Here is a 25516-nt window from a genome sequence, read left to right as displayed (position 1 = left end):
AGTTGACCCACTGTTCCTAGGCCGTCATAGAAAATAAGAATTTGTTGGTTGTTGATCATTGCTAGACAGACATATTCAAGCCGATTTTAAGTCAAAACCGTAACTAGCCACTCAGGAACATTCAATGTCGACTTGGTAAACTCCAGTATACAGTATACTTGGCCTTGTGTTTTAAGTTATTGTCCTGCTGAAAGATTATTTTATCTACCAGGGGCTGTTGGAAAGCAGTCTGAACCAGGTTTTCCTCTAGTCTGTGTTTAGCTCTATTCCTTTTCTTTTTATCCAAGAAAACTCCCTCGTTCTTGCTGATGACTAGCATATCAATAACATGATGCAGCCACAACCATGATTGAAAATATGAAGAGTGGTACTTAGTGATGCATTGCGTTGGATTTGCCCCAAACATAACTCTTTGTATTCAGGACAAAGCTAATTTCTTTGCCACATTTCTTGCAGTTTTACTTTAGTGCCTTATTGCAAACAGGAGGCATATTTTGTAATATTTTTTATTTTGTACAGGCTTCCTTCTTGTGGAGTAACCTCTTGACACTACAGGGGGTGCTGTTTCAACTTGGACATTTATCGTTCCCAAATTAAACTGCCTCGTACTCAATTCTTGCTCGTACAATATGCATATTATTATTACTATTGGATAGAAAACAATCTCTAGTTTCTAAAACCGTTTGAATTATGTCTGTGGGTGAACCAGAACTCTTTCTGCAGCGAAATTCATGACAGGAACTGCGAAGGTCTGAAAACGAGGCTCTGTTCTCAGATCAGTTTAAAGCTCTGTATGTATCCTATGGGTCGACATGAACTGCACCCGCCTTCCCCTGGATGTCAGTAACCAATGAGAAGTGGAATGGAGTTTCTACGTAGATCTCAAACCTTATAAAAGGCCAAGGAACGAAGGGCGCTCTCTTTTCGACATTCGTCATTACGCAAAGCAAGACCTCAGGTTGGCATTTTGAAACGCTCAGTTATCAGCCTTAGATATATCCGTCTGTAATTTAATTCGATATAGGTGTTAGAAACATCATAACGAAGTTATTTTAAACCGAGTTATATCAGTTTATGCGAGTATATTGCTATTTTCGGAATTTCCTTAGTATTGCGTTTTGAACATTTGGGCATGTTGTGGCCACATAGCTATTGTTAGCTGCTAATTCCGAAGTTGAAGACGACGTTTTACAACCAAGCAAAGATTATTTTGGACAAAGGACACCTTGCCCAAGATTCTGATGGAAGCTCGTCCAAAAGTAAGAGCTATTTATGATGGTATTCCGTATTTATGTGGAAAAATGTAAACGGATTTGTCCGCCATTATTGCGTCACTAGTCTGGCTGTAACGCACACTGTATGTCTAGTAACGTTAATTTAAAAAATCTAACTCAGCAATTGCATTAATAACTAATGCATCTTTCATTTGCTGTCCAACCTGTATTTTTTAGTCAAGTTTACGATTATTTATTGATTAGATTAGGTGACTTTCCAAGATGGCGCCGGCCAGAATGCATGACCTGTTGCCACTGATCACATTGTATAACCACGATTTGTGCTGCTAAATATGCACATTTTCGAACAAAACCTATATGCATTGTGTAATATGATGTTACAGGACTGTCATCTGATGAAGTATATCATGGTTAGTCAACAATTATATATCTTTTGCTGGATTGTTACGATCGCTAACCTGTGCTGCTGGTAAATTGCTTGTGTTTCTGGCTATTGTGCTAAGCTAATATAATGCTATATTGTGTTTTCGCTGTAAAACACTTAAAAAATCTGACATATTGGCTGGATTCACAAGATGTTGGGCTTTCATTTGCTGTACGCTGTGTATTTTTCAGAAATGTTTTAAGATGAGTAATTAGGTATTTGACGTTGGTCTCTGTAATTATTCTGGCAGCTTCGGCACTATTTCAGATTGCAGCTGCAATGTAGAACTGTGATTTATGCCTGAAATATGCACATTTTTCTAAAAAAACATATGCTATACAATAAATATGTTATCAGACTGTCATCTTATGAAGTTGTTTCTTGGTTAGTGGCTATATATATCTTTATTTGGTCGAAATTGTGATAGCTACCCATGCAGGAAAAAAATGGTGGGGAAAAAAGGTTGTGTCTTTTGCTATCGTGGTTAGCTAATAGATTTACATATTGTGTCTTCCCTGTAAAACATTTTAAAAATCAGAAATGATGGCTGGATTCACAAGATGTGTATCTTTCATCTGGTGTCTTGGACTTGTGATTTAATGATATTTAGATGCTAGTATTTACTTGTGACGCTATGCTAGGCTATGCTAGTCAGCTTTTTTACTGTGGGGGGTGCTTCCGGATCCGGGTTTGGGAGGAATTAGAGGTTAACGCACGCTGTATGTCGTAGTAACGTTAATTTTAAAAATCTAACACAGCGGTTGCATTAAGAACTAATGTGTCTTTCATCTGCTGTCCAACCTGTATTTATTTGTCAAGTTTATGATTAGTTATTGATTAGATTAGGTGCCTCTCCCAAGATTTCTCCCGACATTTTGTTGGCAGCTTGGCTACTATTCTCATTGTATAACCACGATTTGTGCCGCTAAATATGCACATTTTCGAACAAACAATATATGTATTGTGTAATATGATGTTATAGGACTGTCATCTGATGAAGTTTTGAGAAGGTTAGTGAAAATTTGTATATCTTTTGCTGGTTTATTCGCTATCGCTAACGTGCATGAATCAATGCTGCTGTGTGGTTGGCTATTGTAGTAAGCTAATATAATGCTAAATTGTGTTTTCGCTGTAAAACACTTAAAGAATCTGAAATATTGGCTGGATTCACAAGATCTTTTTATGATGAGTATTAAGGTAATTCACATTGCTCTCTGTAGTTCCGGGTTTGTGACTCGTTAGAGGTTTTAAGATGAATGCACTAATAATAAGTCACTCTGGATAAAAGCATCTGATAAAAGACTAAAATGTCAATGTCGATGTACATGATTTGATATTCCATTGTTTGTCTGAGTTATGACAACGTACTGGGTTTAAATAATTTTTTTCTAAACAAAAAAGAATACTATTACAAAAAATGTACTTCTGATAGTATGATAATGTCGACTCCCGCCAAAGTCAGTCCCTCTCTTTGTTCGGGCGGTGTTCGGCGGTCGACGTCACCGGTCTTCTAGCCATCGCCGCTCCACCTTTAATTTTCTATTTGTTTTTTCTTGTTTTCCCGCACACCTGGTTTACATCCCTCATTACTCTACGTGTTTATTATCCTCTGTTCCCCCCATGTCCGTGTGTGGTATTGTTCGTTCGTTACGCGTGTGACGCTACAGGCTGGTTTTGCGCCGTGTATTGTTGTATTGTTGTAAGCCGTGGTTTTGTTATTTGTACCTATTTGTGCTCTATCGCTTTTTTCCTTGGGCCGGAGTGTTGCGACGCAGTTGCGTCCGGCTGTTTTCCTCTGCCTGAATAAAGTGTGCCTGTTCACTCATCTCTGCTCTCCTGCACCTGACTTCCTTCGACGAGTTGCGCACACTCTGACAGATAATTTCAATGGAGGATACATACAATGCCTAGTGAAAGTATTCACATTCTGCTGTCTTAAAATTGAATCTAAAAAGGAAATAAATATACAACCTACTCCACATTTTAAAAGTGAAAGAAAATCATATAAACATTGCTAAATGAATAAAAAAACTCAAACCAATAACATGTTGTAATGCTCTGTATTTATTTTCTTAATCAACCTTGTGTTCGTTGTGTCAATGAACCTGTTTCGTTGTGTTAATCAACCTGTTTCGTTGTGTTCTTGAACGTAGCCCTCTTTCATTGTGTTCTTGAACGTAGCCCTGTCTTTCATTTTTGTTCATTGATTTCACCTGTGTTAGTTATTCACCTGGTCTCATCAGCTCCTTATTTAGTTCAGTTCATTCTGTTAGTTCATTCTGTTTGTTCCTTTGTGAGGTATTGTTCGTTTTGACTCTACTAAGCCTTTTCCTAGCGTGTTTGTGAGAACCAGTTATAGCCTTCAGTCCTAGTTTTGATTCACCTGCCTGTTTGCCTACCTGTGTATGACCATTGCCTGCCTGTGACCACGTTTCCTGCTTCTGCAAAGGTGAAATAAACACCTGCTGCGCTCTGCATGTGAATCTACACCTTTTTATCCCTGAGTATTCATTACACATGTCTTGATTGTAAATGTCTTCATACATACTTGGTGGAAGCACCTTTGATAGTCGTCACAGCTGTGAATCATTTAGAATAAAATGTTGTTAGGGCAACATATATCCATTGTTTTTCTCAAAATTGCTAGAGCTCTGTAAATTTGGTTGGGAGTCATTGATGGACAGCAATATTTAAACATGGATTTTTAAGCAAATTTAAGTCAGGACTGAGACTAGACCACTGAGGAACACTCAACACCTCTTGGAAAGTCACTATGTTCTGTCTTTGGCATTAATATTTGTAATTGTCCCACTGAATAATACGATCCCAGTGTCAGGTTTACATGGCCTTTGGAGTGGATTTTGTAACACAGGTTTCCTTTACACGGTGTTATACAGGCCAGTAATGTGGAGTAAATGGTGGCAGCATCATGTTGTGGCTATGCTTGTCACCGGCAGGGACTGGAGATTTTGTTAATCCTGACTTAATGCTTGACAATAGAGACAAAGTTTGAATATTGCTGTCATCAATAATTCCCCCAAAAATTGACTGAGTTTGAGCATTACATTTGTCATTTATGTAGACGCTCTTATCCAGAGCGACTTATAGGAGAAATTAAGCACCTTGCTGAATGGCATATCGATAGGTTTTTCACCTAGTCGGCTTAGGATACGAACCAGCAACCTTTCGGGTTACTGGCCCAACGCCCAATTTTGACAAAAACAATGGATATACTGTTTTTTGCCCTGAGAGTTGTGTGAGGTTAGTAATATCTTATTCAAAATGATTCACAGCTGTAATGTCTGCCAAATGTGCTTCCAGCAAGTATTAACTCTGGGTGTCAATACATTTTCATTTCATTAATTAGGAACATTTTCTATAACTTTTCTTCACTTTGAAAACGTAGAGTAGGTTGTGTAGATGGGTAGGAAAAGATCTAAACCAATCACTTTTTACATTGAAATTTAAGGCAGAATAATGAGAAGACTGTGCAAGGGGTGTGTAGACTTTCACTAGCGACTGTATATTTCAACAATGGCTCCCATTGTGTATGTTTTTATAGCAGTAATAATAGCAGTTATAAGATAAAACTTATCCAACAGCTGAAGGTCCAAAGCACAGCATAACACAATCTATTTGTTCAAAGGTTCCTACACATTGGTTGTTTGACCTAATGGTTTTAGCTTTGACACACAACGTGGAATTGAATCAAACAACCAGGGTCACATTAAGGGATGTGCAACATACTGAAAAATGCTCCCTGTGTTTAATGGCGCAATAGATTAAACTTCTATCTCCCTCCTACCCCAGCGGTCTTCACCTGGTGGTTCCCTCATGTTCCGGTCTTGACCCGGTAGAACTCTTTAATGCGGAGAGATTGGAGGTGCACTGGTACTGGTCTGGTGACTAAAACCAACCTGCCAAGTTGTACAAAGATCACACGATCCAGGAGGGCCCTGTGAACCCCCGGTACAGGGGCAGGGTGTCTCTAACTGGGGGGATGGAATGAGGGAACGTGTCCCTGACACTGGAGAAGGTCACACTGGAAGACGGGGGAGTATGTGTGCCGTGTCAGTAACGCACAGTGGTATGAAAAGGCCAGTGTTTTCCTCACAGTAAATGGTAAGGGACTGAAGACTGCACTGCACTTGTGTAGACAATGTGGAATGGGTAGCTACAGTGCCTTCAGAAAGTATTCACACCCCATGACTTTTTGCACATTTTGTTGTATTATAGGCTGAATTTTAAATGGTTTAAATGTAGATGTTGTCACTGATCTACACACAGTAACCCATAATGTCAAAGTGGAATTATGTTTTTAGAAATGTTTACAAATAAAATAAAAAGACAAAATGTCTTGAGTCAAAAAGTCATTTTTGTCATGGCAAGCCTAAATAAGTTCAGGAGTAAAAATGTGCTTAATAAGTTGCAAGGACTCACTCTGTGTCCAATAATAGTGTTTAAAAGGATTTTTAAATCACTACACCAATCACTACGTGATTCCATGTGATATTTCATAGTTTTGATGTCTTCACTAATATTCTACAATGTAGACAATAGCAAAAATAAAGGAAAACCCTTGAATGAGTAGGTGTGTACAAACTTTTGACTGGTACTGTTTTATACCATGTTTTTGAACCTTTTTTGTTTCTTATTTAGTTTTTTACATTTTCTTTTAATTAGGAGAAACAGCTCTTGTCACAGGTACATTTTGTTTATTTAATAATATTTTGATTTAAGCTGGCTACGGTAACTTGACTGAGCATTTATTGTGTTTTGTAGTGAAGATTGTTTGTTGATTATTTGATGTAAAAACTGTGTATACTGTATATCTACAATATATATATATATGCACACCACCGTTCAAGAGTTTGGGGTGACTTAGAAATGTTCTTGTTTTTGAAAGAAAAATTTAAAAAAATTGTCCATTAAAATAACATCAAATTGATCAGAAATACAGTGTAGACATTGTTAGTCATATACAACATTATTGTAGCTGTAAACGGCACATATTTTATGGAATATCTACATAGGCGTACAGAGGCCCATTATCAGCAACCATCACTCCTGTGTTCCAATGGCACGTTGTGTTAGCTAATCCAAGTTTATCATTTTAAAAGGCTAATTGATCATTAGAAAACCCTTTTGCAATTCTGTTAGCACAGCTGAAAACCGTTGATCTGATTAAATAAGCAATAAAACTGGCCTTTTTTAGACTAGTTGAGTTTCGGAAGCATCAGCATTTGTGGGTTCGATTACAGGCTCAAAATGGCCAGAAACAAAGACTTTCTTCTGAAACTCGTCAGTCTATTCTTGTTCTGAAAAATGAAATCTATTCCATGCGAGGAATTGCCAAGAAACTTTATATCTCGTACAGCGCTGTGTACTTCTCCCTTCACAGAACAGCGCAAACTTGCTCTAACCAGAATAGAAGGAGTGGGAGGCCCCGGTGCACAACTGAACATACTCTGTTCATCTTTCCCTCGATCCAGTCCCTGCCGCTGAAAAACATCCCCACAGCATGATGCTGCCACCTCAATGCTTCACCGTAGGGATGGTGCAAGCTTTCCTCCAGACTTTACACTTGGCATTCAAGCCAAATAGTTCAATCTTGGTTTCATCAGACCAGAGAATCTTGTTTCGCCTGGTCTGAGAGTCTTTTGGCAAACTCCAAGCAGGCGGTAATGTGCCTTCCACTGAGGTGTGGCTTCCGTCTGGCCACTCTACAATAAAGGCCTGATTGGTGGAGTGCTGCAGAGATGGTTGTCCTTCTGGAAGGTTCTCACATCTCCACAGAGGAACTCTGGAGCTCTGTCAGACTGACCATCGGGTTCTCGGTAACCTCCCTCACGAAAGCCTTATCACCAGATTGCTCAGTTTGGCCGGCCGGCCAGCTCCAGGAAGGGTCTTGGTGGTTCCAAACTTCTTCCATTTAAGAATGATGGAGGCCACTATGTTCTTGGGGACCCTTCCCCAGATCTGTGCCTTGAAACAATCCTGTCTCGGAGCTCTAAGGACAATTCCTTTGACCTCATAGCTTTGTTTTTGCTCTGACATGCACTGTCAACCGTGGGACCTCATATAGACAGTGGTGTGCCATTCGAAATCATGTCCAATCAATTGAATTTACCACAGGTGGAGTCCAATCAAGTTGTAGAAACATCTCAAGGATGATCAATGGAAACATGATGCACCTGAGCTCAATTTCGAGTCTCATAACAAAGGTTCTGAATACTTATGTAAATAGGAATCCGTTTGGTATTTTAATACATTTGCCAAAATTTCTAAAAAACAGTTTTCGCTTAGTCATTATGGGGTATTGTGTGAAGATTGAGGGGAAAAAGTATTTAATCCATTTTTAGAATAAGTCTATAACGTAACTAAATGTGGATAAAGGGAAGGGATCTGAATACTTTCCGAATGCACTGAATATCATTAATTTATATGTAGAAAAATTGATGTAGCAGCTAAGGATTCTATCTTTAACTCAATGAGTAATGTATCATGCATTGAACATATAGATAGATCAATATGGTTGATTTATAGTTTATTATTAATAAATAATATGTCAATAGTCACATGTTTAACTCATGCAGAATGCGGTATGCAAACTGCCAAGGAAACTACTACACAGAAGAAATGTGTCCCAAAAGGTACATTTATATTGACATACCTTTTCTTTATTTAATGTTTTTTAATCAGTTTTTTAGATCTTATTCACCCCACAAGCACAGTCATTCATGGTTAATAACATTTATTGAAGAACACCCATAAGAAGAAAAGGTGGTACAACCCAAAATCTATTTTCTGTTGAAAAGATTAGTGGTTAAATATTTCTCTGATTTGATTTGTTCATTTGCTGCATGGGGCGAAGTGAAGAGATTCAAAGTTAGGACACATGAACAAATAACTAGCATAGTGTCATTACATGGCTGTACTGTCAGGAGGTATATGTGTAGCTGGTGAATAGAAGTCAGGCTCAGGACTGCAGATAAGAGTAAATAAACGTATTTTACTCAACAATTAATAAATCCAATACAAAAACAGAGCCCATAATAATGGACCTACCTACATAGAAACAATCACTCACAAACAAACATGGGGGAACAGAGGGTTAAATAATGAACAGGTAATTAGGGGATTGAAACCAGGTGTGTAAGACAAAGACAAAACAAATGGAAAATGAAAAGTGGATCTGCGATGGCTAGAAGGCCGGTGACGTCGACCGCCGAATGCCGCCCGAACAAGGAGAGGGACTGACTTCGGCGGAAGTCGTGACATGTACCTTCAAGTAACATCCATATCAGAAAACCATGTGAGTGAATGAATTCACCAATTCTTGTTCTCTTTTTTTTTGTGGACATCACTCTGGACCCAACGTCTGCTCACCCTAACCTAGACATGTATGCAGGTAGAAAGGTTATTTGTAAGAAGTCAAAAGTAACTGATGTTCCCACAGCTCTTCATGTCTTTACTAAGGACAGATTCAGCTCCGGACAGTTAAACTGGGAAATGAAGGTGAGGGAAGATTCCATTTTTAGCAAAGAGAATCTGGAAAAGCAATTTTTACAACACTTGAAGTGTTCTTAGATTGTGACAGGCAGATGCTTTCTTTTTATGATGCTGAATCAAAGGAACATCTTTACAGTTTGTTTAACGTTGTCATCTAACACATTCTTTGCTGTATTCAGCCCTGGGTTACGTGGCAAATGTCCCTTAACAGTTCAATGACTCTGGATGACAAAGGTGGAAATACATATTAAATGAAATACCAATGTAACACTCTGTGACACTAACAGGGAATTCAACCGCGTAGATACATTACACTTTAAATGTATATTTACTACCTTTAGCAACATCATTGATGTAATTCTGTAATACAAGTATTGAATATCAACAACACTGTTGATTTCTGTATTGTGTATTGACATAAACTAACCTGATATTGAATTAAGGTCATTTGAAAAACTCCTGTGCAATACCTCCACTCAGTGTTCTATTCAGTGCATTGAACAAACAGGACCAGGATGCCACTAATGACAAAGACTGACATACCCATACAGTTGTGCATTGAAAAATGATGTATTCACCTTATTCGTTGGATATGTAACAATTTTTTACTTAAAGCGAGACCGCACCGAAATTAATGGCGGAATAGTAGGATAACATTTTTCAACAGAACAACGAATTAACATCATAAATAGTTCTTACTTTTTGATGAGCTTCCATCAGAATCTTGTGCAAGTGGTCCTTTGTCCAGAATCATCGTTGCTCGGTTGTAGATTGTCGTCTTCAACTTAGGAATTAGCAGCAAACATTAGCTATGTGGCCCAGACGTGTCCAACTCTTCATAACGCAGCACAAAGAAATATCCGAAAATCGCAATATACTGATATAAACTGATATAACTCGGTTTAAAATAACTACATTATGATGTCTTTAACACCTATATCGAATAAAATCAGAGCCGGATATATCTAAGGCCTATAACGAGAGCTTTTCAGAATGCCATCCTGAGGTCTGTCTTGCGCCATGACGAACGTTGAAAAGAGTGCACCCCACGTTCCAAAAGCCTTTATATGGCCTCAGATCTGCCTAGCAACACCATTCCAATTCTCACTGCTTACTGACATCTAGGGGAAATCGTATGCAGTGCATGTCGACTCATAGATTACATGCAAATTAATAAACTGACCCTGGAACAGAATGCCCGATTTCAGATTTCTCACTTCCTGACAGGAAGTTAGCTGCAACTTGAGTTCTGTTTTACTCACAGATATAATTCAAACGGTTTTAGAAACGAGAGAGTGTTTTCTATCCAATAGTAATAATAATATGCATATTGTACGAGCAAGAATTGAGTACGAGGCAGTTTAATTTGGGAACGAATTTTTACAAAGTGAAAACAGCGCCCCCATAATATTTTTGGAACGTGGGATGCACTCTTTTCAACGTAATTCACTATTTTACAACTTGATGTTAGATGGTTCCTTTTCCTGAAAGTAGTCTATGGACCAGGAGAAACTGTAATCCATGTTTCAGTTCTTAAAACAAATGTATTACAAATTTCTGCTAACTTTGATCACTGCTAGCTAACAATCAATGGAAATGATGGAAAACTGAAAAATATATATATTTTTACAGCAAAAGGTAAAAGTTGTACTTCTTAGATCATACTAGCTAGGGACAGGTCTCCATTCTGAAGCCCGTAGACATGGTTGGTTAAAAGGAGTCTTGATTTTTCCATTTTATCATTGTATTGAGTAATCCTATCGTCTGTTGTTTTTCTAATTGTTTTTCAAAACATAACTATTAAATGTACTGTAATTGATCAAAATGACGTCAATAACATACAAGAAATTCAAAACCAGTGCACTAACTAGACCACAAGGGGGTGTAGCATTGGAATCTGAAACAAAAGCTGTATTGTGGCAGCTGACAGGACATCATGGTCAATGGAAAATATTTTGCAGTCAGTCATGTACTCTTATATTAATTTATTTAAGCATATTACATTTTTAACAAGAGGACATCGTTATCTAAAAACCTCTCAACAGAATTAAAGAATATATGATACTGCTAGCTTTTATTACAGTTGAATTACAGTGTACATCAATAATCTCACTACAAGTAGCAACAAGTTGAACAATTGTAGATGTAGTTGTTTACCCTTGTGCCTCAGACGACAAACCATATACACCTGGGCATCACTAAATAACACTCAGGTATACAATTATATCTCTGACCACCTGTTCCTGTCTTCAACATGTCTGTTCTATTGATGAGCAGTATTGTTGGACATGTCTCATGTGACATGTTTTAACCCTCATCTCTTAGTTTTAATTCAATATTGTTATTGGGTGTTGTCCAGGGCTGAACACAGGAAGAAACTTGTATGATGTCACCACATTACAAAAAGTGTAGATATTTGACTCTGTATCAACATTATAAAAAGACAGAGATCGATTATCACAGTCTAGAAACACTCCTACCACAGAGAGATGTTCTCTCACAGGTACTGAGGTTGGAGGGTCAGTATTGACATGGAAACCCTTTCCTTCTTCATAAAAGAGAGTCCAGAATCCATAATGAGGTGTTACAGCGACTGTAGATGTTCTCTCAGCATTATCTCTGGCCACACCAACATACCATGACAGTTTCCCACAGTCACCCACTGCTTTATCCACTGTTTCATCCCTCACCTTAACTTCCCAGTAGTGTTGTTCTGATCCGAAACTCTGATTAGCCAATACATGAGGATGCCTTTGATCGGAAGATTTCATAGTTTCTTTGATGTAATGAGCTGTCTTTCCGTCTTGAGTCACTCTAATTGTACCATGAGCAGTTTTTTCATCCAGAGTAATGTTCTCTGAGGGAAGAGAATATGGTTTTATTCATTGACATCCAATATTAAGATATGTAAGTTGTGTGATCTAGGCCTACTTAATAATTATCTTAAAGGGATAGTTTGGGATTTTGCAATTAGACCCTTTATCTAGCTGTCCCTGTACACTTTCAGTCGTTGTGCTAAAGCAGCATTAGCTCGCAAAACTACCTCTAACTTCTTTCATACTGGAAGGAGACATTAAAATGGTATCTGACTCTGGCGGAGTAGATTAAATGCCTCTTTGCCAAAATAACTATCCCTTTAAAAGGGAAGTAATCAACATGATTGCATGGCCAAATCAACTCAAATAAACTACATTTTTCGTTTTTGGGGGGGACTTTGAGCGGTTCTGGACCGGTTCCGACAGACATTTTGGTGTACGAAGCTCTCTCTGAACGTCGTAGGGTACCATGTCTTAAGGCATCAGCATGCTTATTAATGGTGATATGGCCACTTTATGCCCCTATCTCTCCCGTATTACTACGGATCACAGTTTATCCTGGCTCATAGAGTAAGGAACCATCTAACATTAAGTTGAACTTCCCCTAAACGTAAACAAAAACATGTAACAATTTTGGCATCGTACCCTGTATCCTCTTCCTCAAAAGAGTCCGAATTAATCTAAAATAACTCACAAAATCTGTCATTAAATTTCAACGTTTTGCAGATGAGATCTTAGTCGTGCAATACATCTAACTAAGATGTTTGGTATTTCTCAATTTAAAAAAAATTACACAAATGAGTTGTCTCTCATTCTTCTTCTTTGATGAGGTTTAACGGCGGTTGACATTCAATAAATGTTGCATTACCGCCACCTACTAGACTGGAGTACAACTCCCTTATACTGTGCTTAAAAAAATAAACAAATACCTTACTGTACCATCAATACTACACTCAAGGGCGAATTGAGTTATTGCACATGCGCAATTCACAGAGTAAGCGTTTAAGTTGAACTTCCCCTAAGTGTTAACAAAAACATGTAACCATTTTGGCATATTGTTTATCCTACCTTTGAATCCTTTCACCTGGCGCCAATCTGCATATAAACAAATACCAAGTAAATGTAAAACCAGATTTTACAATGAAGATTGTGTAGGAAAATAATGTTCAACATTTTTACCTTGTAGATTCTTTCCTTCTTTGACGGGTTGTTTCTCCAGACTGTTTTCTGTCCCTAACAGGGCACATTCACAATAAACATAGTTAGGTAAATATATTCCAAACCAAACTAAGAAATTAGGCATGATTGTCAATGTTATGCCATAGTTTATGATCATGAATATTCATTATTTACCTTTAAACAGTTTTTTTGTCTCTGTTGAGTGAAAATTCAAGTCAGTGTAAAAATATGAATAAAATTTTTGAACAGAGTAAAATCTAAACTTGAGATATTCGACATAGAATTTTGAGTTCCAGACATGTCATATGAGAATATCTCCCACAAAAATGTGTTCAGAATGAAACAGTTAGTTTACCTGATTTATTCTGTTCAAGCTTATTTTGATCTGAAAACAAAGCCACAATCAAAATCATGTTAATATAAAATCAATCATGTTTTATGTTACAATGTTTCACATCTAATTTCATCACACTGATGAGAATTCACATATTTACAATCTGTATGGTTTTTGCTTTTCTGTGATGAAAACAACATGCAAGACCCTGAAAGATAACAAGGATGACTTTTGAAAGGTTTTCAAAGAAAAATCTTTGTTAAATCTCTATACAGTAATGTTATTATCATTGACATATATTGCTGTTAATGACAAGAATGTGTTTTATACCTCTATGTTTGAGCAGAATGCAGACCACAGTTGACAGAGCACTGAGAAGGAGCAGAGACAGGACCAAAGTCACAATGAAAGCTTCTTTCCAGGCTCCTGCACACAGATATTCAACATGAACCAAATTCTTCTAAAATACTCATAAAACACAGATAGGCTTCCTAAGCATGTTCGCCTCAGTTTTTGTGGGGGTGAGTGGATATTTGGATACAGTGCCTATAGAATGTAGTCAATGCGTAGGTATTCACCCCCTTTGTTTAGGCAAGCCTAAATGAGTTCAAAGCAACATTTTGCTTAAACAATCACATAACAAATGATACGCTCTGTGTGAAATGATAGGGGTGTCATGACTTTTCATACATACAACATCTGTAAGGTCCCTCAGTCAAGTGTTGAACTTCAAGAACAGATTCAACTACAAAGGCCAGAGAGCTTTTCGAAAGCCTCATTAAGAAGGGCAGTGATTGGTAGATGGGCAACAATAACAAATCAGACATTGAACATATCTGCATGGTCAAGATAATAATTATGCTGTGGACGATGTATTAAACCACCCAGACACATCAAATATGCAGTCATCCTTCTGAACTGAGCTGCAGAACAGGAAGAACACTCCTTAGGGATGTCACCATGGTGATTTTGAAACACCTTCAGAGTTTATTGGCTGTGATGGGAGAAAACTGAGGATGGATCAACAACATTGTCATTTAGATTATTGTGGAGTCACCTCAGAGTGAAAAGAAGAATACAAAATATACAGAATATATATTTTTTTTTATTCCCAAACCAGCATATGTATGTAACAAGGCACTAAAGTAATACTGCAAAAAATAAAATTGCTAAGGAATACACTACACGCCTAAATTCAAAGCCTTATGTTTGGGGCAAAGCAAACACATCACTGAAAAATTGCCTCCTTATTTTCAAGCATGGAGGTGGCTGCATCATGGTATGGAATGCTTGAAAATAAGGAGGCAGTGTTTCAGTGGGGAGTTTTTCAGGATGAAAATAAATGGGATGGAGCTTAGCAGAGCCAAAAATCGTAAAGGAAAACCTGATTCAGTTTGCTTTACACCAGACACTGGGAGAGGAATTCAACTTTTAGCAGGATATTCCCTACAACACAAAGCCCAATCTAGAATGGAGTTTCTTACCAAGAAGACAGTGAAAATTCCTGAGGCTAAATTACAGTTTTGACTTAAATCTGCTTGACAATCTATGGCAAAAGGTGCTGTTCATTTCTCAGAACAAGAATACACTGAAGAGTTTCAGAAGAGAGTTCTGGTTTCTGGCCATTTTGAGCCTGTAATCGAACCCACAGGCTGATGCTCCAGATACTCAACTAGTCTGAAGAAGGCCAGTTTTATTGCTTCTTTAATCAGCACACAGTTTTTAGCTGTGCTAACATAATTGAAAAAGCCTTTTCTAATGATCAATTAGCCTTTTAAAATGATAAACTTGGTATCACGTGTGCTCCCTCTCCAGCATCTAGGTCACCAGCCTGCTTCGTTATGGTGCACACCTGTCACCACTGTTACGTGTACCTGCTCATCATCCCTCACCTGGACTCCATCACTTCCCTGATTACCTTCCCTCTATATGACACTGATCTGTGTCATGTCTGTGCGTTGTTCGTGGTTTCTTGTTTGTATTATGTTACGTATATTTATTAAAACACTCACTCCCTGAACTTGCTTCCCATCTCTCAGAGCACTCGTTATACTTGGATTAGCTAACACAACGTGCCATTGGAACACAGGAGTGATGGTTGCTGATAATGGGCCTCTGTAGATATTCCATCCGTTTCCAGCTACAACAGTCATTTACAACATTAACAATGTCTACACTGTATATCTGATCAATTTTATGTTATTTTTATGAACAAAAAAATTTGCTTTTCTTTAAAAAACAAGGACATTTCTAAGTGACAACTTTTGAACGGTAGTGTATATATTCTTATTCCATTCCTTTACTTAGATTTGTGTGTATTAGTGTTTCATTTTTCATTAATCGCTGAAAGAAATTATAGCATTCTTCTTCCACTTTGATTTAAGTATTTTGTGTCGATCATTGACAAAAGGCAATTAAATCCATTCTAATCCCACTTTGTAAAATGTGAAGAGGTCCAAGGGGGTGTGGTCTTTCTACAAGCACTGTATGTGGATATTTTACTCTACTCTTTTCATTGTTATTTCAATATTGATTAATGTACTGCATTGAGGGAGCTAGCACATAAGCATTTCACTGCACCTTTTATACCTGCTGTAAACTGTGTGTGATGAATACATTTGATTTGATATGCTGTTTGTGTAGGAGACACACTTACCAGGTTTGTGAGGAAGGACTCTACTCTCTCTCTTCTCTTCCTCAGACAGAGAGATTGTACAGGAGAGCCAATCTGAGTCTGAGGGAGGGTACAGCAGCCAACTACTGACACTCAACAATCCCTGAGAATCTGTTACAGAGAGAAGGAAGTGATACACAACCATTTATTATGAGAGATTCACTCATAGATACATTGTTTTGAATCATTAAAATTGCACAGTTCCTGGTTTCTTAAGACTAGAATTACAGAGGTTATCAGCCTCTAAGTTCTCTAAATGATCAGACCAAAACATACGATGAGAAGTGATTGGGTGAAATAGACTGCTTTGCTCTATCCAATTAGAGGAGCAGGATCAATGTACAGCCCGCCCTTCTCTTTCTTAAACTAGCTAGTTTAGGAATTTAGTGCACGATGCTGAGGAGGACACGCAGTTGCATGCTTTCTTGGTGTTCACAATTCTTCATCATCATCATTACACTATTGTTCTATATTCAATCAACCTCTTCACCCTCCTCATCATTCAGTTCATTCAAATGTAATTGTAAAGTCACGTGCACGATTATCAATTTCTATCGCCAATTTATCTATTGACAGTGTTCATTCAGTGAGGAGAGAGGCATATTATCACCTAGGTACCAACGCCCAGCAGCGCAATGGTCTTGGCTCCTTAAATTAGGAATCGGTCTGAAAAAGTAAACAGGTTCTATAAACTTTTCTGTTTGTGATTTAAAAATTCTGACAACCGAGCAATGTAAAATATAACTATTTAGGGGGAGAAAATTGCTTTCAAAATGGCAAATGTATTTTTATTACAAAATCAAATGGCAGGGGACGCTATGTCGGTTCTAGTGTTGAGGCTAAGTTCATCGTTAAAACCTTTGTACAAGCATCGTTATATCTCTGAGCTGTTTCCTAAAACCATCGTTACTTAATTAAGTTGCACTTGAAAACAATCGTAAGTTAACAACTGACTCAGACCACACGTAGAACAGGTACATTTGTTTTTAGATTATGTTTTGCCCTCCCACGAATCACCTGTATTTCTGTACCCGCTGATAACTTCAGAACAAAGCTGAACTCAAATACTAAGTTTACAATATCTTTGCAATTGTTACAAACAAGTGAAAGATCCTTAAAAAAAATGAAAACCGATATCTCTGCATTTTAAAATAAATAGGCATAGGCTGCATAGATTCATATTGCATATTCAATCAATTTAGTAATATTTTGGTATTACTGGCTAAAGTAAATTTTTACCTCAATATATTTCATTTTGTGTAACAACATTACTATTATTCAGTGAGCTCCAAAAGTATTGGACATTTTTGTTGTTGTTTTGGCCCTTTACTAACAGGGCAAAATGATACAATGAATATGAGGTTGAAGTGCAGACTGTCAGCTTTAATTTAAGGGTATTGGCCATGTTGGGTGAAGCGTTTAGAAATTACAGCACTTTTTGTATAATGCCACCCCATTCTAGGGGACCAAAAGTATTGGGACAAATTAGCTTATATGTGTATTAAAGTAGTAAAACGTTTTTTTTAAGTAGTAAGAAGTATTTGCTCCCATATTAATAGCATGCAATGACTGCATCAAGCTTGTTACTTTTATTGTGTACTGAACAAAATATAAACGCAACATGCAACAGGTCATATAAGGATATCAGTCAGTTGAAATAAATAAATAAGGCCATAATCTATGCATTTCACGTGACTGGGAATACAGTTATGCATCTGTTGGTCACAGACACCTTTAAAAAAGCTAGGGGCGTTGATCAGAAAACCAGGGCCGGATAAATGTTGGGGCTTACCGGGGATGAAGCCCCGGGGCTCAGGCCCATTGGCGGCCCAAGAGGCAGCAGAAAAATAAATAAATAAATATTATAATTGAGGAAATACAGTACGTTCGGAAAGAATTCAGACCCCTTGACTTTTTCCACATTTTGTTACGTTACAACGTTATTCAATCTACACACAATACCCCATTATGAAAAAGCAAAAACAGGTTATTAGACAAGGTAAACATTAAAACTGAAATATCACATTTACCTAAGTATTCAGACCCTTTACTCAGCACTTTGTTGAAGCATCTTTGGCAGCGATTACAGGCTCAAGTCTACTTGGGTATGACATTACAAGCTTGGCACACCTGTATTTGGGGAGTTTTTCCCATTCTCTGCAGATCCTCTCAAGCTCTGTCAGGTTGGACGGGGAGCGTCGCTGCACAGCTATTTTCAGGTCTCTCCAGTGATGTCCGATCAGGTTCAAGTCCGGGCTCTGGATGGGCCACTCAAGGGCATTCAGAGACTTGTCCCGAAGCCACTCCTGCATTGTCTTGGCTGTGTGCTTAAGGTCGTTGTCCTGTTGGAATGTGAACCTTCGCCCAAAGTCTGAGGTCCTGAGCGATCTGGAGCAGGTTTTCATCAAGGATATCTCTGTACTATGCTCCGTTCATCTTTCCCTCAATCCTGACTAGTCTCCCTGCCCCTGACAAACATCCCCACAGCATGATGCTGCCACCACCACGCTTCACTGTATGGATGTTGCCAGGTTTCCTCCAGACGTGATCCTTGGCATTCAGGCCAAAAAGTTCAATATTGGCTTCATCAGACCAGAGAATCTTGTATATCATGGTCTGAGAGTCTTTAGGTGCCTTTTGGCAAACTCCAAGCAGGCTGTCATGTGCCTTTTACTGACGAGTGGCTTCCATCTGGCCACTCTACCATAAAGGCCTGATTGGTGGAGTGCTACAGAGATGGTTGTCCTTCTGGAAGGTTCTCCCATCCCCACAGAGGAACTCTGGAGCTCTTTCAGAGTGACCATTGGGTTCTTGGTCACTTCTCTGACCAAGCCCCTTCTGCCCCGATTGCTCAGCTCTAGGAAGAGTCTTGGTGGTTCCAAACTTTTGTTCTTGGGGTCCTTCAATGCTGTTGACATTTTTTGGTACCCTTCCCCAGATCTGTGCCTCGACACAATCCTTTCTCGGAGCTCGACGGACAGTACCTTCGACCTCATGGAATGGTTTTTGCTCTGAGAAGCACTTTCAACTGTGGGACCTTATATAGACAGGTGTGTGCCTTTCCAAATCATGTCCAATAAATTGAATTTACCACAGGTGGACTCCAATCAAGTTGTAGAAACATCTCAATGACGATCAATGTAAACAGGATGCACCGGAGCTCAATTTTGAGTCTCATACCAAAGGGTCTGAATACTTATGTAAATAAGGTATCTGTTTTTTTATTTTTTATACATTTTTAAAAAAATGTCAAGAAAACTGTTTTCGCTTTGCCATTAAGGGGTATTGTGTGTAGACTGATTAGGCAAAAAATGTGATCAATTTTAGAATAAGGCTGTGACGTAACAAAATGTGGAAAAACGGAAGGGGTCTGAACACTTTCAGTGAATTTATCCCAAAACATTTGGTCCCCTAAAATGGGGTAGACTATGTACAAAAAGTGCTGGAATTTCTAAACGGTTCACCCGATATGGATGAATATTGTCAGCAGTAATCTGAGGCTGTCTGCACTTTAACCTCATAATCATTGTGTTCAATTCCAAAGTGCTGGAGTAGAGCTTAAATAAATAAAAATGTCACTGTCCCAATACTTTGGAGCTAACTGTATTATAGACTAAGGCATTAGAATATTCCTCCTCAATATCAGTCGTCTGTGTTCATTCTAATGTTAAGGTAAGATTTTGAATAGAGGAAACTGATCTGGGAGCAGCGTTGCCTTTCTTTCAACCCTATCATTATCGACACTCCAATGACACACATAGAGAACGTTCTCTCTGAGTGGTGTTTTGGGAAACGGATGTTAGGCCTACATCTTTGGCCATTGTTTTAACTGGGGTGATGATCTATTACTGTCTATGTAATTACCTGAGGTGAAGAATACTTGTTCATTTTTTATCTCGGTCTCCTCTTTGTTTCTCCAGGTGAGTTTAGGTTGTGGTGACCAGCCCTCTGATGAACAGGTAACGTTCACCTGACCTCCTCCTCCACTGGCCACAGAGAGAACTGGTGCGCTGCCTGTCACTGATGGAGAGATAAGGGAGTGTGGAGGGAAACTACAATGAAACTACAATGACAATCACATTTTCCTGTGGATTACTTTGAAGTGTGTATAAAATAAGTGCCACCTTATTGTGAGTATTCTATATTTTATGTAGAGTTCGGTCCAGTTTTGCAGATGTAAAATCATGTTTAAACCGTTTCAGCCATAAGCCTCTTACCATTCATTGAGAGATACACATTGGCCTTTTCGTACCACCTTTCATTGCTGACATGGCACACATACTCCCCCCTGTCTTCCACCGTCACCCTCTCCAGTGTCAGAGACACGTTCCCTCTCTCCAGCCCCCCAGTTAGAGAAACCCTGCCCCTGTACCGAGGGTCCACAGGGGCCTCCTGGATCTTGTGATCTTTGTACAACAAGGCAGGTCTGTTGGAGTTCTCGGACCGGTACCAGCGCACCTCCAATGGCTCAACATTGAAGATAGGTGAGAGTTCACAAGGTAGAGTGACAGAGGCGTTCAACCGGGTCAAAATGGGACCATTAGGCACCGTCAAGGTGAAGACCTCTGGGGCTGGGTATAGGGGGAATGAAATAAGAACGTATGATGAAGAATATTCATTCAAGTCCTGTTCAGGTCTTAAATAACCAAGAGATTGTTTTAGTGGGTAACTGGAAACTAATGTAATTAACAGAGTAAACATTCTCACCAGGTTTTTGAGCTGTGATGGTAACAGTGAAAGCAGCCAGTATCAGCACCCTGAGCAATACCCCTGTGTTGAAGAAAGAGGACAACACTGTTACATTACCCAGCTAAATGGATTAATAAATCAGACAGTCCTATGATCAGCTACAGAGACTAATGAATAATGATTGAGAGGCTGCATTTTTTACTTTCAGAGATAGTCTAGCTGTACTATTTTGTTTACGTTATCATGCCAAGTCATAAAAAAGGTTGGTCAATCTTTTTTTACTTCTCCTTTATTAAACCAGTTAGGCCAGTTGCGAACAAGTTCTCATTTACAACTGCGACCTGGCAATATAGCAATGAACATTGGACTCACTGATTCTACATAGAACATACACTGTAGAAAACCATTATAATAGAAGCTGACTGATGTGAAGTTAATGTGATACCATGTAAGCAGTATGTGATAACATGAAACTACACAAGTGATCCAAAAACAAGTTTTCACATGATTTTACATGTGAAATTTCACGTGAAATCATGTGATTTTCTGTAAGTGCAGGGAGACAAATAAGAACACCCTTATTCAACAATAACAGGAAGGGTGGTAATCACACAGCATTATTAAATGCTTGTGTACCTGATTGCATGGTCCCTCCACCTTCATTTCCTGTTATTATGCGGTTAAAAATGGACGGGATCTTCTGGTAATCAAGTAGATTAATGGCTGAATCGGAATATCATAGTATATTTAAATAATCATTCAAATAATAATTATTATACCTTGTAGACGAGTGGTAATAGACCAGCGAGAAAAAGAGGGAGTCTGTCCACTCTCTCCTTTAAAGCGTGTCATTATCTTCACGTTCACCACACCGAAGGTTTATTGATTGACAAGTTGGCTTTCTACCACAGTTTGTGCTCATCATGAAAGGGGACCCACTCATTGAAGGGTAAAATACAGTGCATTCGGAAAGTATTCAGACCTATTGACTTTTTACCACATTTTGTTACGTTATAGCCTTACTCTTTTTAAATCCTCATCATACTACACACAATACCCCATAATGACAAAGTGAAAAGAGGTTTTTAGAAATGTTTGCACATTTATTACAAATAAAAAACAGAAATTATTTACATCAGTATAAATATTCATACTTGTTGTTATATGACTCAAAATTGAGCTCGGGTGCATCCTGTTTCCAATGATCATCCTTGAGATGTTTATAGAACGTGATTGAGTACACCTGTGGTAAATTCAATTGATTGGAGATGATTTGGAAAAGCACACACCTGTCTATATAAGTTCCCACAGTTGAACGTGCATGTCAGAGCAAAAACCAAGCAATGAGGTCAAAGGAATTGTCCGTTGAGCTCTGAGACTGGATTGTGTCGAGGTACAGATCTGGGGAAGGGTACCAAGCCATTTCTGCAACATTGAAGGTCCCCAAGAACAGTGTTGTCTCCGTCATTGTTAAATGGAAGAAGTTTGAACCACCAAGATTCTTCCTAGAGCTGGCCGCCCGGACAAACTGAGCAATCGGGAGGGAAGAACTTTGGTAAGGGAGGTGACCAAGAACCCGATGGTCACTCTGACAGAGCTCCAGAGTTCCTCTGTGGGGATGGGAGAACCTTCCAGAAGGACAACCATCTCTGCTACACTCCACCAATCAGGCCTTTATGGTAGAGTGGCCAGACGGAAGTGACGCCTCAGTAAAAGTCACATGACAGCCCGCTTGGAGTTTGCCAAAATGCACGAAAGGACACTCAAACCATGAGATCCAAGATTATCTGGCCCGAATGCCAAGCGTCACGTCTGGAGGAAACCTGCCACCATCGCTACGATAAAGCATGGCAGTGGCAGCATCATGCTGTGGGAATGTTTTTCAGAGGCAGGGACAGGGAGACTAACCTGGGTCAAGGAAAAATGAATGGAGCAAAGTACAGAGAGATCCTTGACCTTCCTTCACCTTCCAACAGGACAACGACCCTAAGCACACAGCCAAGACAACGCAGGAGTGGCTTCGGGACAAGTCTGTGAAGGTCGTTGAGTGGCCCAGCCAGAGCCCGGACTTGAACCTGATCGAATATCTCTGGAGAGACCTGAAATTATCTGTGCAGTGACGCTCCCCATCCAACCTGACAGAGCTAGAGATGATCTGCAGAGAAGAACGGGAGAAACTCCCCAAATACAGGTGTGCCAAGCTTGTAGCGTCATACCCAAGAAGACTCAAGTCTGTAATCGCTGCCAAAGGTGTTGATGAAAAGCAGACGTCAGTCTCCTATGTCAGTAAAGGGTCTGAATACTGAATACTTATGTAAATGTGATATTTCCGTTTTTACCTGTTTTTAGCTTCTCTCATTATGGGATATTGTGTGTAGATTGATGAGAAAAAATATATTTTTAATCAATTTCAGAACAAGGCTATAACATAACAAAATGTGGAAAAAGTCAAGGGGTCTGAATACTCTCTGAATGCACTGTATACCAATCATGCAGTATGGAATTATGATCAATGTTTCCTCTATGCTGAGCGCAGAACAAATATCAGCACGTGCAGAGAAGCACAAGATTGAGCTTCACTCAACTTTCTAGAGTTTTCCCCTTTACTTAACACTATCAATGTTTCGCTCTACTGTGGGAATTGTGCTCGAATCAATGCAACGTTAGTCACTTTCGATGTCACATACCGAAACAAAACAAATTATGCAAGAGATTTTCTTGTAGGCAGAGCGCATCGACGTAGGATTCTATTGCATTGACAAGGATGACTCAAGCCCCTACTCTACACAGACTGGTGCGCCATAACCAATCAATCAGAGCTGCAGTAGGCCTATATGCAAATAGCCATTGCGATATACGGAAATGTGCCATTCACTTTGAACTGGACTGTGTTTACAGTATGAGCGGTCATGAGTAAATGTGCTTGTTTTGAGATCAAAGCGAGAGCTGCATGTAGCCACCTGTGCACATTTGTTCATATTATTTTCTAGTTAGTGAGTTATTAGCCCAGTTATACCTAATTTCTAGTCAACAATTGGGGAATGGTACTGCATCGTTGTGCTAGCTGTGCCACTAGAGATCCTGGTTCTAGTCCAGGCTCTGTCGCAGCTGGATACGACTGGGAGACCCATGAGGCAGCGCACAATTGGGCCAGCGTCGTCCAGGTTAGGGAGGGTTTGGCCAGCAGGGATGTCCTTGGCCAATCACCCCTCTAGCGACTCCTGTGGTGGGCACGGTCGCCAGGTGTACCGTGTTTCCTCCGACACATTGGTGTGGCTGGCTTCCGGGTTAAGCGGGGATTTTGTCAAGAAGTAGTGCGGCTTCGTTGGGTTGTGTTTCTGGGGATGCTCGGATCTCAACCTTTGCCTTTCCTGAGTCCTTAAAGGAGTTGCAGCGATGAAACAAGACTGTAACTACCAATTGGATACCACAAAATTGGGGAGAAAAAGGGTAAACCAATTGAGGAGTGGTTACTTCCCACAAGAGCACAAAATGTCTGCATTTCCAGCCATCTTTGAAAAGCGAGTCAGGTAAGATCTCGGGTAGCATAATGTGTCTGATTCTCTGTAATAATGGTATTGCCACGCGGAATGACGCTGTTGAGACGAAGCAGGTACGGGGAGTAAAACATTTAATTTTAACGGACAGAGACGAGACAGGAACAGCGTCAGAAACAAATTCAAAAGACAAGAACAATACAATGCAGCAGCAGGGAACAGAGGTAGGGAACTGACAAATATAGGGGAGGAAATAAACAGGTAATGAATGAGTCCAGGTGAGTCCAATATCGCTGATGCAAGTGACGAGGGGAGGGCAGGTGTGAGTAATGGATGGCAGGAGCGTGTGATGCAGGGTAATCTGGCGCCCTCAAGCGCCAGTGGAAGGGAAGAGCGGGAGCAGACTTGACAGGTATGGGAATAATAATAATTGGCCAATGTTAAAACTGTAGTTAAAGCGGGTACAGCCTTAGTGTTCACAGTAATTTCGAGCCAGAAGTTGCAAAGAATTTTCACAATGTTCAAGTTTGCGCTCAGCAGACCTGAAAGTTGCTCAGTGTTGAAGAAAATTTGAGGGAACATTGGTTATGACTAGATTGTAAACAACAATAATTAAAACATCTCTTTGAACTACGTCATTGGTCAAAACTGACAGGGAATTACTCAGAAATGATCACTGTTTAAAGATTAAAGTAAGGGGAAGAGCAGAGAGAAAGAAGGTATTTGTAATGGAGAGGTGGTAATCAAATAATAAAATGCATTTGTACCTGAGCGCGTGATCCTTCGATTAGTTTCCATTGCACGATCAACATTTACCTTTGGAATCTTCTGATCACCCTATAACCGACTGACATATCAGTGTTTGTATACTAAATGTTAAATATCACGTTTGCATTCTACCAATCTTAACAAAAGACTGAGAATCACTTAATTCTCCCTCTCCTGTAAACTCCTATTTTTCTCATGGTCAGTACTTTCACTTTCTCTTTTCCATCAAACACCCCTAAGGCGTATTCATTTACTAATGGTTGAGCAACACAGTGCCTTCAGAAAGTATTCGTAATGATCCACCTTGATTTATTCCACATCTTGTTGTGTGACACCCAGAATTCAAAATTGATTAAATTGCATATTTTCACCTCACCATTTACACACA

The 25516-nt window shown here is 39.2% G+C and overlaps 1 protein-coding gene and 1 long non-coding RNA gene across 37 annotated transcripts in view; both read right to left on the bottom strand.

Annotated features, from left to right (window-relative positions):
• Positions 1-25516, bottom strand: part of LOC120052812 — a 292808-nt gene that overhangs the window by 207977 nt on the left and 59315 nt on the right. The window lies entirely within an intron of this gene.
• LOC120052826 lies at positions 11150-13364 on the bottom strand. The gene is made up of 4 exons (XR_005477413.1): positions 13341-13364; positions 13167-13220; positions 13056-13082; positions 11150-12028 (listed from the first exon to the last, which is right to left on the bottom strand). It is a non-coding gene; the product is annotated as an uncharacterized LOC120052826 (long non-coding RNA).

The sequence above is a fragment of the Salvelinus namaycush genome, chromosome 8 (assembly GCF_016432855.1).
Source record: "Salvelinus namaycush isolate Seneca chromosome 8, SaNama_1.0, whole genome shotgun sequence".
NCBI classification, from domain to species: domain Eukaryota; kingdom Metazoa; phylum Chordata; class Actinopteri; order Salmoniformes; family Salmonidae; genus Salvelinus; species Salvelinus namaycush.
The sequence above is the reverse complement of the archived record's forward strand: the minus strand, read 5'-3'. Positions and strand labels throughout refer to the sequence as shown.